The sequence below is a fragment of the Salvelinus namaycush genome, chromosome 25 (genome assembly GCF_016432855.1).
Source record: "Salvelinus namaycush isolate Seneca chromosome 25, SaNama_1.0, whole genome shotgun sequence".
Classification (NCBI taxonomy): domain Eukaryota; kingdom Metazoa; phylum Chordata; class Actinopteri; order Salmoniformes; family Salmonidae; genus Salvelinus; species Salvelinus namaycush.
The window spans coordinates 18084900-18101356 of record NC_052331.1 but is presented as its reverse complement, the minus strand read 5'-3'; positions in this window follow the sequence as shown (position 1 = coordinate 18101356).

Sequence of the window (16457 nt, the reverse complement as noted above, 5' to 3'; positions counted from 1 at the left end):
CTGGCCTCACAACCGTAGACCACGTGTAACCACGCCAGCCCAGGACCTCTACATACGGCTTCTTCAGCTGCGGGATCGTCTGAGAACAGCCACGCGGACAGCTGATGAAACTGGGTTTGCAAAACTAAAGAATTTCTGCACAAACTGTCAGAAACCGTTTCAGGGAAGCTCATCTGTGTTCTCTCGTCGTCCTCACCAGGGTCTTGACCTAACTGCAGTTCGCCATCGTAACCAACTTCAGTGGGAAAATGCTCACATTTGATGGCCATTGGCACGTTGGAGAATTGTGCTTTTCACGGATGAATTCCAGTTTCAAATACTTTCTATAGAACAAACTTCGTCAGGATTGGCAACCGAAATTAATAAATGTGTGTTATATTAAACATAGACGAGGGAGTAAAATGTAGGCAAGCAATAAACATTTCAGAACAACTACTAGTCGAATAAGACATGGGAGAGATGACGAATTTTGGCAAAGAGATGTATTTATAGACTAACACACTTGAAACAAATAGCCAAATCGAAAACTGCAGACATTACTAGTGCCTACCCCGCGATAAAACCGCCATCGTTGACAGCTGCCTTGAAGGACACAAATAAAAAATGATTTCTGCTACTAAGACCAGTGAAATGTAGGCTAAACTGACAACGGGTGAAGAGCAGAAATCTCAACTATCAAGCAAGTCGCAGCAATGAAGAACTGGGTGCGTGCGCGTTCACGCGAAGGGGGGATTCTGTCAGGTGGAGATGTTCGGCACAACACCGGCAATCTGAAGTTTAAACTAGTGTGCAAACAATATAAGCACAGAGCTCTCATCTGATTGGCCAGTAAGCCATCAATCATAGGCGTAACAAGATAGGGATCTCCACTCATAACAATATCATACGTTTTGCAAATCGGTACATATTGTACGAATTACAGTTCCTAACATATCATATGCATTGTAATTCGTAAGATACCATACAACATGAATGAGGGACATCCACAAATAAATACATACCATACGAAACGTAACATATCATAGCCTACTAATTGGAGTGTTCCAGAGTTACATTTACTATTTTAAGTTTACCCCTGAGTCAAGGTTGTAGCACACCCTATGTTTTATGGTGAAACAGCACGCTCAGTCTTGGTGATGTCAATATAGCCGTAGTTAGGCCTAATGCGCCGGTAGTGCGGTATACTTCCTGGTAAATTAACTAATTTATTTGAAAGAACTTTGACTTAAAACTTCGTTTTCAGATAAAGACGTATGACATATGCCACGCAATTTACCCAAACTCGATCTTGCTCGTTAAAAAGAAAGAAAATAGCATTATTAGTCTGAAAATGGGAAGCACGGTGATGGAGTCTAACAAGAAGGATAACTCGAAGAAAACCTCGAAGAAAAAGGGAATCCTACGCATAAACATGCCAGTAAGTTCCTAAATTATATACGTGGTGTGAGATCTATAGGTATTTGTTACTGTGGCATTGTGTCAAGAGCAGACTATGTGGGCTTTTATTATAACAGTGAGATTAATGCAGTAGGCTACGTTAGTGTGTTTGGGCCACAATGTTGCAAAAGATATTGCAACTTTAGGTATGCGCGGGTATCAGCGTTGTTACTGTACGTCAATCCACATGGGCATCTTCTCCAATTGACAGCATCTAGTCCTCACATTTGAGGTCATGTTTTTTTTTATAGCCCTTTGTTTTAATTACATCATAATCAAAAACAACACTGCTGTTTTATTTTATTAATATCTTAACAAACCAGCATTGTTTTTTTCCATTCTTGCATGAACTGGAATATTAGAAACATAATCAAGTCATTAGTTAGCCTACTTTTAACATGGTCAAATGGAAGTCAGGAGTACGATTCGGCTTGTGGGCAATAAGATATCTGATGTTGTTTACAAATGTGAAGAAGAAAAAAATATACAAAAATTGTGAGAAAAGGAAGCTAGGCAAACAGCTGGAAGGAAACACTGATCTGGTCTCTGCTCTAAACCACTAAGTCATGATTCATTATGGGTGCCCACATCTTAACTAGGGCCAACATGGAGGAGAGAGCAGAGGAGTCATGATTAATTGGATTTCAGAGTATTATTCTGGTTTCTCTCACATCATGTTCTCTCTGCTCAAGTTAACGAAGTTACTCGCATTAGCATCATATCAGCCTGGTTTAACCTGAAACAATGCTGAACAGTGAGCACAGTGTTAAATCTTTTTTTATTTTTTATTATTATTTAACCAGGAAAAGCCCATTGAGACCCAGAGTCTCTTTTTCAAGGGAGACCTGGCCAAGAAGGCAGCAACAATCAATGCATTACAGAATTAAAACATACAATAATACAACATGATCCAGCCCCCCCCAAAAAAACATTTACACTCCTCCATAACAGAGTCTCCATCAATATTTTAAATTCATTCAGTGGCACTAACATGTCTAAATGAAGCATAGATTGTAGACTATTCCATGCCTCTGGTGCGCAAGAACAGAAGGCAGTCTTGCCTAATACTGTGAATGTCCTGGGGACTTTAAGTAGCAACCACCTAGCAGGTATGGTAACTGCTGGTGGTGACGGAGACCAGACTACAGAGGTAAAGAGGGAGTTTACCCAAATAGGCTTTGTAGATGAGCACATACAAATGTAGCTTTCTGCGCATATAAAGTGAGGTTCAACCTACCATTTGATACAAGGTGCAATGGTGGGTGAGTGACTTGGCATTTGTAATAAAGTGCAAGGATGCATGATAAACAGAGTCCAGTCTCTGTAAGACGGAGGAGGTTGCATGCATATACAACAAGTCACCATAATCAATGACAGAGAGAAAAATGGCCTGAACAAGCTTCTTTCTAGCAATAAGCGGGAAGCAAGCCTTAATACGAAAATAAAAACCCAATTTCAATATAAGCTTACTCACAAGATTATCCATATGAATTTTAAAGGACAACTTGTCATCAAACCATATACCTACAGTTGAAGTCGGAAGTTTACATACACCTTAGCCAAATACATTTAAACTCAGTTTTTCACAATTCCTGACATTTAATCCTTGTAAACAATCCCTGTCTTAGGTCAGTTAGGATTACCACTTTATTTTAAGAATGTGAAATGTCAGAATAATTGTAGAGAGAATTACTTATTTCAGCTTTTATTTCTTTCATCACATTATCCAGTGGGTCAGAAGTTTACATATACTCAATTAGTATTTGGTAGCATTGCCTGAGTCAGGTTTGTAGGCCTCCTTGCTCGTACACGCTTTTTCAGTATTGCTCACACATTTTCTATAGGATTAAGGTCAGGGCTTTGTGATGGCCACTCCAATACCTTGACTTTGTTGTCCTTAAGCCATTTTGCCACAACTTTGGAAGTATGCTTGGGGTCATTGTCCATTTGCGACCAAGCTTTAACTTCCTGAATGATGTCTTGAGATTTTGCTTCAATATATCCACATAATTTTCCTCCGTCATGATGCCATCTATTTTGTGAAGTGCACCAGAACCTCCTGCAGCAAAGCACCCCCACAACATGATGCTGCCACCCCTGTGCTTCACGATTGGGATGGTGTTCTTCGGCTTGCAAGCCTCCCCCTTTTTCACCAAACATAATGATGGTGATTATGGCCAAACAGTTCTGTTTTTGTTTCATCAGCCCAGAGGACATTTCTCCAAGAAGTACGATCTTTGTCCCCATGTGCAGTTGCAAACCGTAGTCTGGCTTTTTTTATGGCAGTTTTGGAGCAGTGGCTTCTTCCTTGCTGAGGGGCCTTTCAGGTTATGTCGATATAGGACTTGTTTTACTGTGGATATAGATACTTTTGTACCTGTTTCCTCCAGCATGTTCACAAGGTCCTTTGCTGTTGTTCTGGTATTGATTTGCATTTTTCGCACCAAAGTACGTTCATCTCTAGGAGACAGAACGCGTCTCCTTCCTGACCGGTATGACGGCTGTGTGGTCCCATGGTGTTTATACCTCCGTACTATTATTTGTACAGATGAACGTGGTACCTTCAGGCGTTTGGAAATTGCTCCCAAGGATGAACCAGACTTGTGGAGGTTTACAATTGATTTATTTTGATTTTCCCATGATGTCATGCAAAGAGGCACTGAGTTTGAAGGTAGGCCTTGAAATACATCCACAGGTAAACCACCAATTGACTCAAATGATATCAATTAGCCTAATAGAAGCTTCTAAAGCCATGACAGTATTTTCTGGAATTTTCCAAGCTGTTTAAAAGGCACAGTCAACTTAGTGTATGTAAACTTCTGACCCACTAGAATTGTGATACAGTGAATTAATCTGTCTGTAAACAATTGTTGGAAAATTAATTGTCATGCACGAAGTAGATGTCCTAACCGACTTGCCAAAACTATAGTTTGTTAACAAGAAATGTGTGGAGTGGTTGAAAAATGAGTTTTAATGACTCCAACCTAAGTGTATGTAAACTTCCGACTTCAACTGTAGGTATTTGTAGGACGACATTTTTTCAAAGGATAAGCCACCAGATGTGACAATGACAACTCTGGCAGAGTTCTAGCTCTTGTAAAGATCATGAATTTAGTTTTTTGTACATTCAAGACCAGTTTGATACCATAAAGGGAGGCCTGCAGTGACTGAAAAGCAGTCTTGAGCTCTTCAACAGCCTGAACCAGAGAAGGAGCCCATGATTATATGACTTTATCATCTGCATATACAGTGCTGTGAAAAGGTATTTGCCCCCTTCCTGATTTCTTATTTTTTTGCACATTTGTCACTTAAATGTTTCAGATCATCAAACACATTTAAATATTACACAAGATAACCCAAGTAAACACAAAATGCAGTTAAGTGATGATTTTATTTATTAAGGGAAGAAAGCTATCCAAACCTTCATGACCCTATGTCAAAAGGTAATTGTCCCATAAACCTAATAACTGGTTGTGCCACCCTCAGCAGCAATGAGTCTTTCACATCGCTGTGGAGGAATTTTGGCCCACTCTTCTTTGCAGAATTGTTTTAATCCAGCCACATACACACTGTGTTCTGTCATAAAAATAATTCCTAAACCAATTTACTGCCCCTTCACTGAGACCAATGTTGGTGAGTCTAGCTAGCAACAATTCATGGTCAACTGAATCAAATGCCTTTGATAAATCCACAAACATAGCATCACAATTAAGGTGCTGGCAGGCTAGCATCATATGGGTTGTCTTTGGGTGCGTTCGTAATTTGCACTCTGGGCTTTTGTGAATTCAGAGAGTTGTCAGATTGTCAACTCGTAAATTCAGAACGGTGCGTTCTCGGAGTGTTCAGAGTGCACACTGGAAGCTCTGTCAGAGGAGTAGGGTTGATACAAGCTTTCTGACCTCACAATGGCAGTCAAGGACTAAAGCTAACTGGCTAAAGTTGGTGAGCTTGCTAGCTACAGAACAAGTATTTGATACACTGCCGATTTTGCAGGTTTTCCTACTTACAAAGCATGTAGAGGTCTGTAATTTTTATCATAGGTACACTTCAACTGTGAGAGACGGAATCTAAAACAAAAATCCAGAAAATCACATTGTATGATTTTTAAGTAATTAATTTGCATTTTATTGCATGACATAAGTATTTGATCACCTACCAACCAGTAAGAATTCCGGCTCACAGACCTGTTAGTTTTTCTTTAAGAAGCCCTCGTGTTCTCCACTCATTACCTGTATTAACTGCACCTGTTTGAACTCGTTACCTGTATAAAAGACACCTGTCCACACACTCAATCAAACAGACTCCAACCTCTCCACAATGGCCAAGACCAGAGAGCTGTGTAAGGACATCAGGGATAAAATTGTAGACCTGCACAAGGCTGGGATGGGCTACAGGACAATAGGCAAGCAGCTTGGTGAGAAGGCAACAACTGTTGGCGCAATTATTAGAAAATGGAAGAAGTTCAAGATGACGGTCAATCACCCTCGGTCTGGGTCTCCGTGCAAGATCTCACCTCGTGGGGCATCAATGATCATGAGGAAGGTGAGGGATCAGCCCAGAACTACACGGCAGGACCTGGTCAATGACCTGAAGAGAGCTGGGACCACAGTCTCAAAGAAAACCATGAGTAACACACTACGCCGTCATGGATTAAAATCCTGCAGCGCACGCAAGGTCCCCCTGCTCAAGCCAGCGCATGTCCAGGCCCGTCTGAAGTTTGCCAATGACCATCTGGATGATCCAGAGGAGGAATGGGAGAAGGTCATGTGTTCTGATGAGACAAAAATAGAGCTTTTTGGTCTAAACTCCACTCGCCGTGTTTGGAGGAAGAAGAAGGATGAGTACAACCCCAAGAACACCATCTCAACTGTGAAGCATGGAGGTGGAAACATCATTCTTTGGGGATGCTTTTCTGCAAAGGGGACAGGACGACTGCACCGTATTGAGGGGAGGATGGATGGGGCCATGTATCGCGAGATCTTGGCCAACAACCTCCTTCCCTCAGTAAGAGCATTGAAGATGGGTCGTGGCTGGGTCTTCCAGCATGACAACGACCTGAAACACACAGCCAGGGCAACTAAGGAGTGGCTCCGTAAGAAGCATCACAAGGTCCTGTAGTGGCCTAGCCAGTCTCCAGACCTGAACCCAATAGAAAATCTTTGGAGGGAGCTGAAAGTCCGTATTGCCCAGCGACAGCCCCGAAACCTGAAGGATCTGGAGAAGGTCTGTATGGAGGAGTGGGCCAAAATCCCTGCTGCAGTGTGTGCAAACCTGGTCAAGAACTACAGGAAACGTATGATCTCTGTAATTGCAAACAAAGGTTTATGTACCAAATATTAAGTTCTGCTTTTCTGATGTATCAAATACTTATGTCATGCAATAAAATGCAAATTAATTACTTAAAAATCATACAATGTGATTTTCTGGATTTTTGTTTTAGATTCCGTCTCTCACAGTTGAAGTGTACCTATGATACAAATGACAGACCTCTACATGCTTTGTAAGTAGGAAAACCTGCAAAATCGGCAGTGTATTAAATACTTGTTCTGCCCACTGTACTTCCAGACACAAATGAGAGAACACCTCACTCTGACCATTTTCCTCACCCTAGCAGAGGTGGTTAAGCTGTTTACGTGTTATCTAGAGCGTTTGTGACTGTAACTGCTGTTGGAAACAATGAATTTACGAATGAGAGTGCTCTGAAATCGGAGTAGATAGCCAAAGTGAATTTAGGAACGCACCCTTTGATTCCTCAGAGACAAAATTGATTACTTCAATAGCTGACCATGATGATACATTGATGAACTATACTGAACAAAAATATAAACGCAACATGTAAAGTGTTGGTCCCATGTATCATGAGCTAAAATAAAAGATCCCGGAAATGTTCCATATGCACAAAAAGCTTATCTGAATTTTTTTTGCACAAATTTGTTTACATCCCTTTTAGTGAGCATTTCTCCTTTTCCAATATAATCCATCCACCTGACAGGTAAGGCATATCAAGAAACTGGTTAAACGGCATGATCATTACACAGGTGCACCTTGTGCTTGGGGTCAATAAAAGGCCACTCTAAAATGTGCAGTTGAGTTACACAACACAATGCCACAGATGTCTCAATTGGCATGCTGACTCCAGGAATGTCCACCAGAATTGTTGCCAGAGAATTTTATGTTCCTTTCTCTACCATAAACCGCCTCCAATGCCATTTTAGAGAATTTGGCAGTGCATCCAACCGGCCTCACAACCGCAAATAACGTGTAACCATGCCAGCCCAGGAACTCCATATCAGGCTTCTTCACCTGCGGGATCGTCTGAGACCAGCCACCCGGACAGCTGATGAAACTGTGGGTTTGCACAACTTAAGAATTTCCACACAAACTGTCAGAAACAGTTTCAGGGAAGCTCATCTACAGGCTTGTTGTCCTCACCAGGGTCTTTACCTGACTGCAGTTCAGCATCGTAACTGACTTCAGTGGCAGATGGCAGGTGGGTGAGCGATTTGCTGATGTAAACATTGTGAACAGAGTGCCCCATGGTGGCGGTGGGTTTATGGTATGGGCAGGCATTAGCTACGGACAGTGAACACAATTGCATTTTATCGATGGCAATTTGAATGCACAGAGATAACGTGACGGAATACTGAGGCCGATTGTCGTGCCATTCATCCGCCGCCATCACCTCATGTTTCAGCTGTTGTGGTGACCATATTACTGCCACACCGGCGGTCACGAGTCATAAAGGCAGTCAAATACCACATGACGTTTATTCACTGTAATTAGGCTTCTCCAAGCTCTGATGCAGCTGCTGGTCATTAGTAGCCTACCAAACTTGCTAACTGCCTGGTACTCAGCACTCTATTGTCCCTCTAATCACTCTGACATCAATGCAAATGTAATTGAAAATCGAATCAAAAACTTAATGAGAGCCCATGACCTCATGTTGCGCATCATTTCTATATCAATCAATCAAATTGATTTATAAAGCCCTTTTTACATCAGCCGATGTTACAAAGTGCTTTACAGAAACCCAGCCTAAAACCCCAAACAGCAAGCAATGCAGATGTAGAAGCACAGTGGCTAGGGAAAACTCCCTAGAAAGGCCAGAACCTAGGAAGAAACCTAAAGAGGAACCAGGCTATGAGGGGTGGCCAGTCCTCTTCTGGCTGTGCCGGGTGGAGATTATAACAGAACATGGCCAAGATGTTCAAACGTTCATAGATGACCAGCAGGGTCAGATAATAATAATCACAGTGGCAACAGATCAGCACCTCCGGAGTAAATGTCAGTTGGCTTTTCATAGTCGATCATTCAGAGTTAGAGACAGCAGGTGCGGTACAGAGAGAGTCCAAAACAGCAGGTCCGGGACAAGGTAGCAGTGAACAGGTCAGGGTTCCATAGCCGCAGGCAGAACAGTTGAAACTGTAGCAGCAACATGACCAGGTGGACTGGGGACAGCAACGAGTCATCAGGCCAGGTAGTCCTGAGGCATGGTCCTAGGGCTCAGGGCCACCGAGAGAAGAGAGAGAGAGAAAAGAAAAATAAAGATTTAAATTCACGCAGGACACCGGATAAGACAGGAGAAAGACTCCAGATATAACAAACTGACCCTAGCCCCCCGACACACAAACTATTACAGCATAAATACTAGAGGCTGAGACAGGAGGGGTCAGGAGACACTGTGGCCCTGTCTGACGATACCCTCGAACAGGGCCAAACAGACAGGATATAACCCCACTCACTTTGCCAAAGCACAGCCTCCACACCACTAGAGGGATATCTTCAACCACCAACGTACTATCCGAGACAAGGCCGAGTATAGCCCATGAAGATCTCCCCCACGGCACGAACCCGAGGGGGGCGCCAACCCGGACAGGAAGATCACGTCAGTGACTCAACCCACTCAAGTGACGCACCCCTCCTAGGGACGGCATGGAAGAGCACCAGTAAGCCAGTGACTCAGCCCCCGTAATAGGGTTAGAGGCAGAGAATCCGAGTGGAGAGAGGGGAACCTGCCAGGCAGAGACAGCAAGGGTGGTTCGTCGCTCCAGTGCCTTTCCGTTCAGCTGCATACCCCTGGGCCAGACTACACTCAATCATAGGACCTACTGAAGAGATGAGTCTTCAATAAAGACTTAAAGGTCGAGACTGAGTCTGCGTCTCTCACATGGATATGGCAGACCATTCCATGAAAATGGAGCTCTATAGGAGAAAGCCCTGCCTCCAGCTGTTTGCTTAGAAATTCTAGGGACAATAAGGAGGCCTGCTTCTTGTGACCGTAGCGTACGTGTAGGTATGTACGGCAGGCGCAAATCGGAAAGATAGGTAGGAGCAAGCCCATGTAATGCTTTGTAGGTTAACAGTAAAACCTTGAAATCAGCCCTAGCTTTAACAGGAAGCCAGTGTAGAGAGGCTAGCACTGGATTAATATGATACATTTTTTGGTTCTAGTCAAGATTTTAGCAGCCGTGTTTAGCACTAACTGAAGTTTATTTAGTGCTTTATCCGGGTAGCCAGAAAGTTGAGCATTGCAGTAGTCTAATCTAGAAGTGACAAAAGCATGGATACATTTTTCTGCATCATTTTTGGACAGAAAGTTTATGATTTTTGCAATGTTACGAAGATGGAAAAAAAGCTGTCCTTTAAATATTCTTGATATGTTCGTCAAAAGAGAGATCAGGGTCCAGAGTAACGAGGTCCTTCACAGTTTTATTTGAGATGACTGTCAAGATTAATTGTCAGATCCAACAGAAGATTTCTTTGTTTCTTGGGACCTAGAACTAGCATCTCTGTTTTGTCCGAGTTTAAAAGTAAAACATTTGCCGCCATCCACTTCCTTATGTCTGAAACACAGGCTTCCAGGGAGGGCAATTTCGGGGCTTCACAATGTTTCATCGAAATGTACAGCTGTGTATCGCCCGTATAGCAGTGAAAGTTAACATTATGTTTCCAAATGACATCACCAAGAGGTAAAATATATAGTGACAACAATAGTGGTCCTAAAATGGAACCTTGAGGAACACCGAAATGTACAGTTGATTTGTCAGAAGATTGCGCAAGAGTGATGGCCTCTACTAAAAAGAGGAGGATCCCATCAGCTTTCTATAGGCTAGCCCTACTATATTTATTTATTTCTCAACTTTCCTAATATTAAGCACATTACTTATATTTATATTTATGCTAGCGGTTGTATTAATTTGGGATCTATCTCATCCCACAACTGTCCCAGACTATGTTTGGAATATTTATTTCTCGCACAGAACAGAATAGGTCGATTTTTGTACTCTGGGGGATAGTAGACTGACATAGGCCAGTGCTTTTGCTGTTGGTTAGGTCTACTCATCTTGTTGGCTGACGAAAAGTGAATGTGGACCATTCTTCCAATATCTTCAATATCCACCTCGGATAAGGACTCGCGCAGTTGCGTCCCGGATGTGTCTGTCTTCACTAGAAGCCTGTGAGAATGACCTGATCACCGTTGTGCTCACAAAAGGCATGGATTTTTTTAGGGTGCAATACGGCCGGGGGGGTGCAGTCGGGAAATTCTAGGCATTATCAAGTGCTTGTAAAATTGTGAATGAGTAACTGATGTAGTGTGTACGTCCTGAAAAATACAAAGCAGAGCTCATGCCTTTCAAGCTACTTTTTTCAAATCATTATTAGAGTCGCATGATGCCGACTTACAATGTATAAACATCTAAACATATAGCCCAACGTTTGTAGAACAACTAAAGTTACATTAATAACTCAAAATGAAGCATAGAGGAATGAATACCTATTTCTTTGTTAACCACTCAACACAGAATATCCGCATGTGCGCACTCCCTCATTGTTTGGGAAAAATATATTTTCTATTTTATTCAGCTTTGTTCAATTGTATTCTTCATACTATAAAATAATGCCACAGAATTCGAAGAAAATCTTGTCGGATAAATTAACTAGTGTAGCCCACAGTCAATTGGCATAGCCAGATCAGGACCTAACATAAAGACAACTCACAGTATGCTATTCTGTTCATCTACATTTTCTTCATATCATGTTTTTTTTTTTTTTAGACCTGTCTAAAATGAATAAGGGATTTATTGTGATGGTGTAGGCTATATTACATGGATTTATTAGACTTTTTAAAATGTAGATGCTCCAAAGGTCTGCATCAGTGGGCTAGCTAGGAGATGCTAAATGTGTTTATGTTAATTAACAGTCAATTACCATGAGACCGACAGTTATTTGCTTGACAATCACTGGCTGACGAAATTTCATGACCGCCACAGCCCTATCCACACCCCTACATTTTTTTAAGGTATATGCGACCAACGGATGCATATCAGTATTCCCAGTCATGTGAAATCCATAGATGAGGACTTTATTTATTTAAATTGACTGATTTCCTTATGAACTGTAACTCAGTAGAATCTTTGGAATTGTTGCATGCTGCAATTACAGTGCATTCGGAAAGTATTCAGACCCCTTGACCTTTTCCACATTTTGTTACGTTACAGCCTTATTCTAAAATGGATTACATACATTTTTTCCCTCATCAATCTAAACACAATACCCCATAATAACCCCAGAAGCGAAAACAGGTTTTTAGACATTTTTGCAAATCTATATAAAAATCTATATTTACATAAGTATTCAGATCCTTTGCAATGAGACTCGAAATTGAGCTCAGGTGCATTCTGTTTCCATTGATCATCCTTGGAGTCCACCTGTGGTAAATTCAAATGATTGGACATGATTTGGAAAGGCACACACTTGTCTATATAAGGTTCCACAGTTGACAGTGCATGTCAGGGCAAAAACCAAGCCATGAGGTCGAAGGAATTGTCTGTAGAGCTCCGAGACAGGATTGCGAGGCACAGACTTTGGAAATCTGGGGAAGTGTATCCAAACATTTCTGCAGCATTGAAGGTCCCCAAGCACACAGTGGCCTCCATCGTTCTTAAATGGAAGAAGTTTAGAACCACCAAGACTCTTTGTAGAGCTGGCCGCCCGGCCAAACTGTGCAATCGGGGCAGAAGGGCCTTGGTCAAGGAGGTGACCAAGACCCGATGGTCACTCTGACAGAGCTCCAGAGTTCCTCTGTGGAGATGGGAGAACCTTCCACAAGGACAACCATCTCTGCAGCACTCCATCAATCGGACCTTTATGGTAGAATGGCCAGATGGAAAAGGCACATGACAGTCCGCTTGGAGTTTGCCAAAAGTCACCTAAAGATTCTCAGACCATGAGAAACAAGATTCTCTGGTCTGATGACACCAAGATTGAACTTGTTGGTCTAAATGCCAAGCATCACGTCTGGAGGAAAACCTGGCACCATCCCTACGGTGAAGCATGGTGGTGGCAGTATCATGCTGTGGGGATATCTTTCAGTGGCATGAACTGGGAGACTATTCAGGATCGAGCGAACGATGAACAGAGCAAAAAGAGATCCTTGATGAAAACCTGCTCCAGAGCGCTCAGGACCTTGGACTGGGGCGGAGGTTCACCTTTCAACAGGACAACGACCCTAAGCACACAGCTAAGACAATGCAGGAGTGGCTTAGGGACAAGTCTCTGAATGTCCTTGAGTGGCCCAGCTAGAGCCCGGACTTGAACCCGATCTAATATCTGTGGAGAAACCTGATAATAGCTGTGTAGCGACGCTCCCCATCCAACCTGACCGAGCTTGAGAGGATCTGTAGAGAAGAATGGGAGAAACTCCTTAAATACAGGTGTGCCAAGCTTGTAACGTCATACCCAAGAAGACTCGAGGCTGTGATCTCTGCCAAAGGTGCTTCATCAAAGTACTGAGTAAACGGTCTGAATTATTTAAGCTTGCATTTTCTGTGTAAAGGCAATGTCACCCAACATCTGCAGCTCATGTTATTGCGGGTGCTGGTGCATGTTGCTGCAGCTCATGTAGGTATTCTTTGGATGAGATCCATCGTTGGAGCAGTCCCGTGCCCTTCCAGGAGTAATGTATGGATTAAAAAATACCTCTAGACATGTATATATGTAACGGATGTGAAATGGCTAGCTAGTTAGCGGGTACGCGCTACTAGCGTTTCAATCAGTTACGTCACTTGCTCTGAAACCTACAAGTAGTGTTGCCCCTTGCTCTGCAAGGGCCGCGGCTTTTGTGGAGCGATGGGTAACGACGCTTCGTGGGTGTCAGTTGTTGATGTGTGCAGAGGGTCCCTGGTTCGCGCCCGTGTCGGGGCGAGGGGACGGTTTAAAGTTATACTGTTACATATACACATCTGCTTTTCCATGCAATTATATTGGTTTATTGCTACAAAATATTTCCTTTTCACCTTTGAAACCTGACGATTGGCATGCACTACTTGAATGCTCTACACTGATATACAATTATCAAAATCTCCCTACCATCATATCTAAACCAATATGACACCAAAACAACTTGATTGGAGCTACACATTTACATTTTACATTTAAGTCATTTAGCAGACGCTCTTATCCAGAGCGACTTACAAATTGGTGCATTCACCTTATGATATCCAGTGGAACAGCCACTTTACTAAATCTTTTAAGGGGGGGGGGGGGGGGGGGTTAGAAGGATTACTTTATCCTATCCTAGGTATTCCTTAAAGAGGTGGGGTATCAGGTGTCTCCGGAAGGTGGTGATTGACTCCGCTGACCTGGCGTCGTGAGGGAGTTTGTTCCACCATTGGGGTGCCAGAGCAGCGAACAGTTTTGACTGGGCTGAGCGGGAACTGTACTTCTTCAGAGGTAGGGAGGCGAGCAGGCCAGAGGTGGATGAACGCAGTGCCCTTGTTTGGGTGTAGGGCCTGATCAGAGCCTGAAGGTACGGAGGTGCCGTTCCCCTCACAGCTCCGTAGGCAAGCACCATGGTCTTGTAGCGGATGCGAGCTTCAACTGGAAGCCAGTGGAGAGAGCGGAGGAGCGGGGTGACGTGAGAGAACTTGGGAAGGTTGAACACCAGACGGGCTGCGGCGTTCTGGATGAGTTGTAGGGGTTTAATGGCACAGGCAGGGAGCCCAGCCAACAGCGAGTTGCAGTAATCCAGACGGGAGATGACAAGTGCCTGGATTAGGACCTGCGCCGCTTCCTGTGTGAGGCAGGGTCGTACTCTGCGGATGTTGTAGAGCATGAACCTACAGGAACGGGCCTACACAACACAACACACTCCCTGCCTCTCGTCATGAGCTGTCAGTCCATTACTGAGAACCACATACCGGATTTTTAACAGGGTCGTTAGCATTAGGGTCGTAAGACATTTTTTTTGCCCAGAATTAGCTCAATATCTAGGCGCCGGATAAGAACGAGACTGCAGCGTCCATAAAGTGACCTTTAGACTTGCCACCTTTCAGACTGAATACGTTTGTAGGGGCAACAGTTTTGATTACATTTAGAATTTATCATTCTCACATGCTAATTTCTGTCCAATAAGAGCCAACGATGTGCTACCTTTCTGTAGCATTTTTGACCATGCTAACTTCTTTTTTTTTAGCTGAAGCTCAGAGTTCTAAACACCGGTCGGTTGCTCGGCAACAACGCCGCTGTTTGCACCAGGTTGCCAGTCATAAGAAGTGTATGCTAATAAACCTAGGCTACTGTAAATAGCTAGGTAGTTATATGGTGGTATTCAAACTGAGGTTAATAAAAAAAACGCATACAGATATTTTGATTCGCTAGGTAGCTAGTCAACGTTAGCTAACATTCGGGTTAACACAGAGGGTTAACACAGTGTCAGGTTACTTTTCACTGTGTTCCCAGATAATCTGAAATTGCCATCCACAAATAAAAAGTAGTCACAGTGCATCCAGGGAAAAACAAAATCAGAATCATTGAGGTTCAGTTAATCTCGCCCGGGCGCCTGTGTAGGCGTGTTTGCACCAGTTGTAAATCGATTGCATTCGATTTGGAACAGGGCTGCCTCCCAGGCGTGAGCCAGGTACCCCGCTCTGTCCGACGATGAAGTTGGCTCAAAACAAGGGATGTAATTAAGCACGTGCAGTAATGAGTAGGATTTGTGTTCATACATGCAAAATGTATTGCTTTTGATAAAAACGCTTTATCTGCCTTGCCTTCTCGCTTTCGCCCGAAGACGTGACTGGCCATGGCCCGGTGTACCCCGGGACAGATTAATCGAATCCGCTCTCTGCTTGCTTAAATTGTGTGCGATGCTATGCACAGTCAAAAGAAAATGACATGCTTGCTAACTTGGTTAGCTATGTAATTAAATTTGTATTTTTCAACAAGTCAACTGTTTTAGACTATTATATTTAAACCAAGCAAGAGCAATAAACATTCAGAGTGAATTAACAAAATAATTTTGGAACGAACACTTCCAGACTGTTCATCTAAATGCTCTGTCGAAGTCAATGTTTTAGGAACAGAGTTCGTAGTGTAATGGTTAGAGTTTCCTTCCGTGGATCTGAAGATTGTGGGTTCGCCTCCCGTAGGATACATTTTTACCATTATTTTGTTCATAGTTTTGACAGCCCCCTCCCGACACACACACTTATTTTCATTTATTAGGTGGCTCTTAAAAGAACCTTTCGGTTCGTGAAGTGGCAGTGGGTGTGGTGGTGTGAACTACTGCATGCGTTTTGCTAGAACGGAGGGGAGACCCGCTCTCAGATTCTCAAGGAAGAGGTCGATGCACGCCATCTCTATGGTACTGCGCAGGGACACTGCTTTATGGCAGAGTGGCGGATTGTGGTCATGTTCCTGTCACGGAGAAATGCAAGCTGTTCCATGTGGAGCTGACAAACGACGTATGCCAATTCAATTGCACCCAGTACACATGGTACTTCGCACACTATCAATACTTAAAATGTACTGTAGCTACTGTAGTAGGTCAAAGCTGTGTGCTGGAAAACACATTAGCATTGTGATGCTAATGTGAGTTTCCTTTCTTTTTTGGCTTCAGACCAATGCCTACTTCTCACTTAAAACAGTTTTTTGTTGTTGTTTTTAATACAGTACAGTATGAGGAAATCCAATCCTTGCTATGAGGAAGAATATAGGGTAAATATATTTCCTGGTTATGT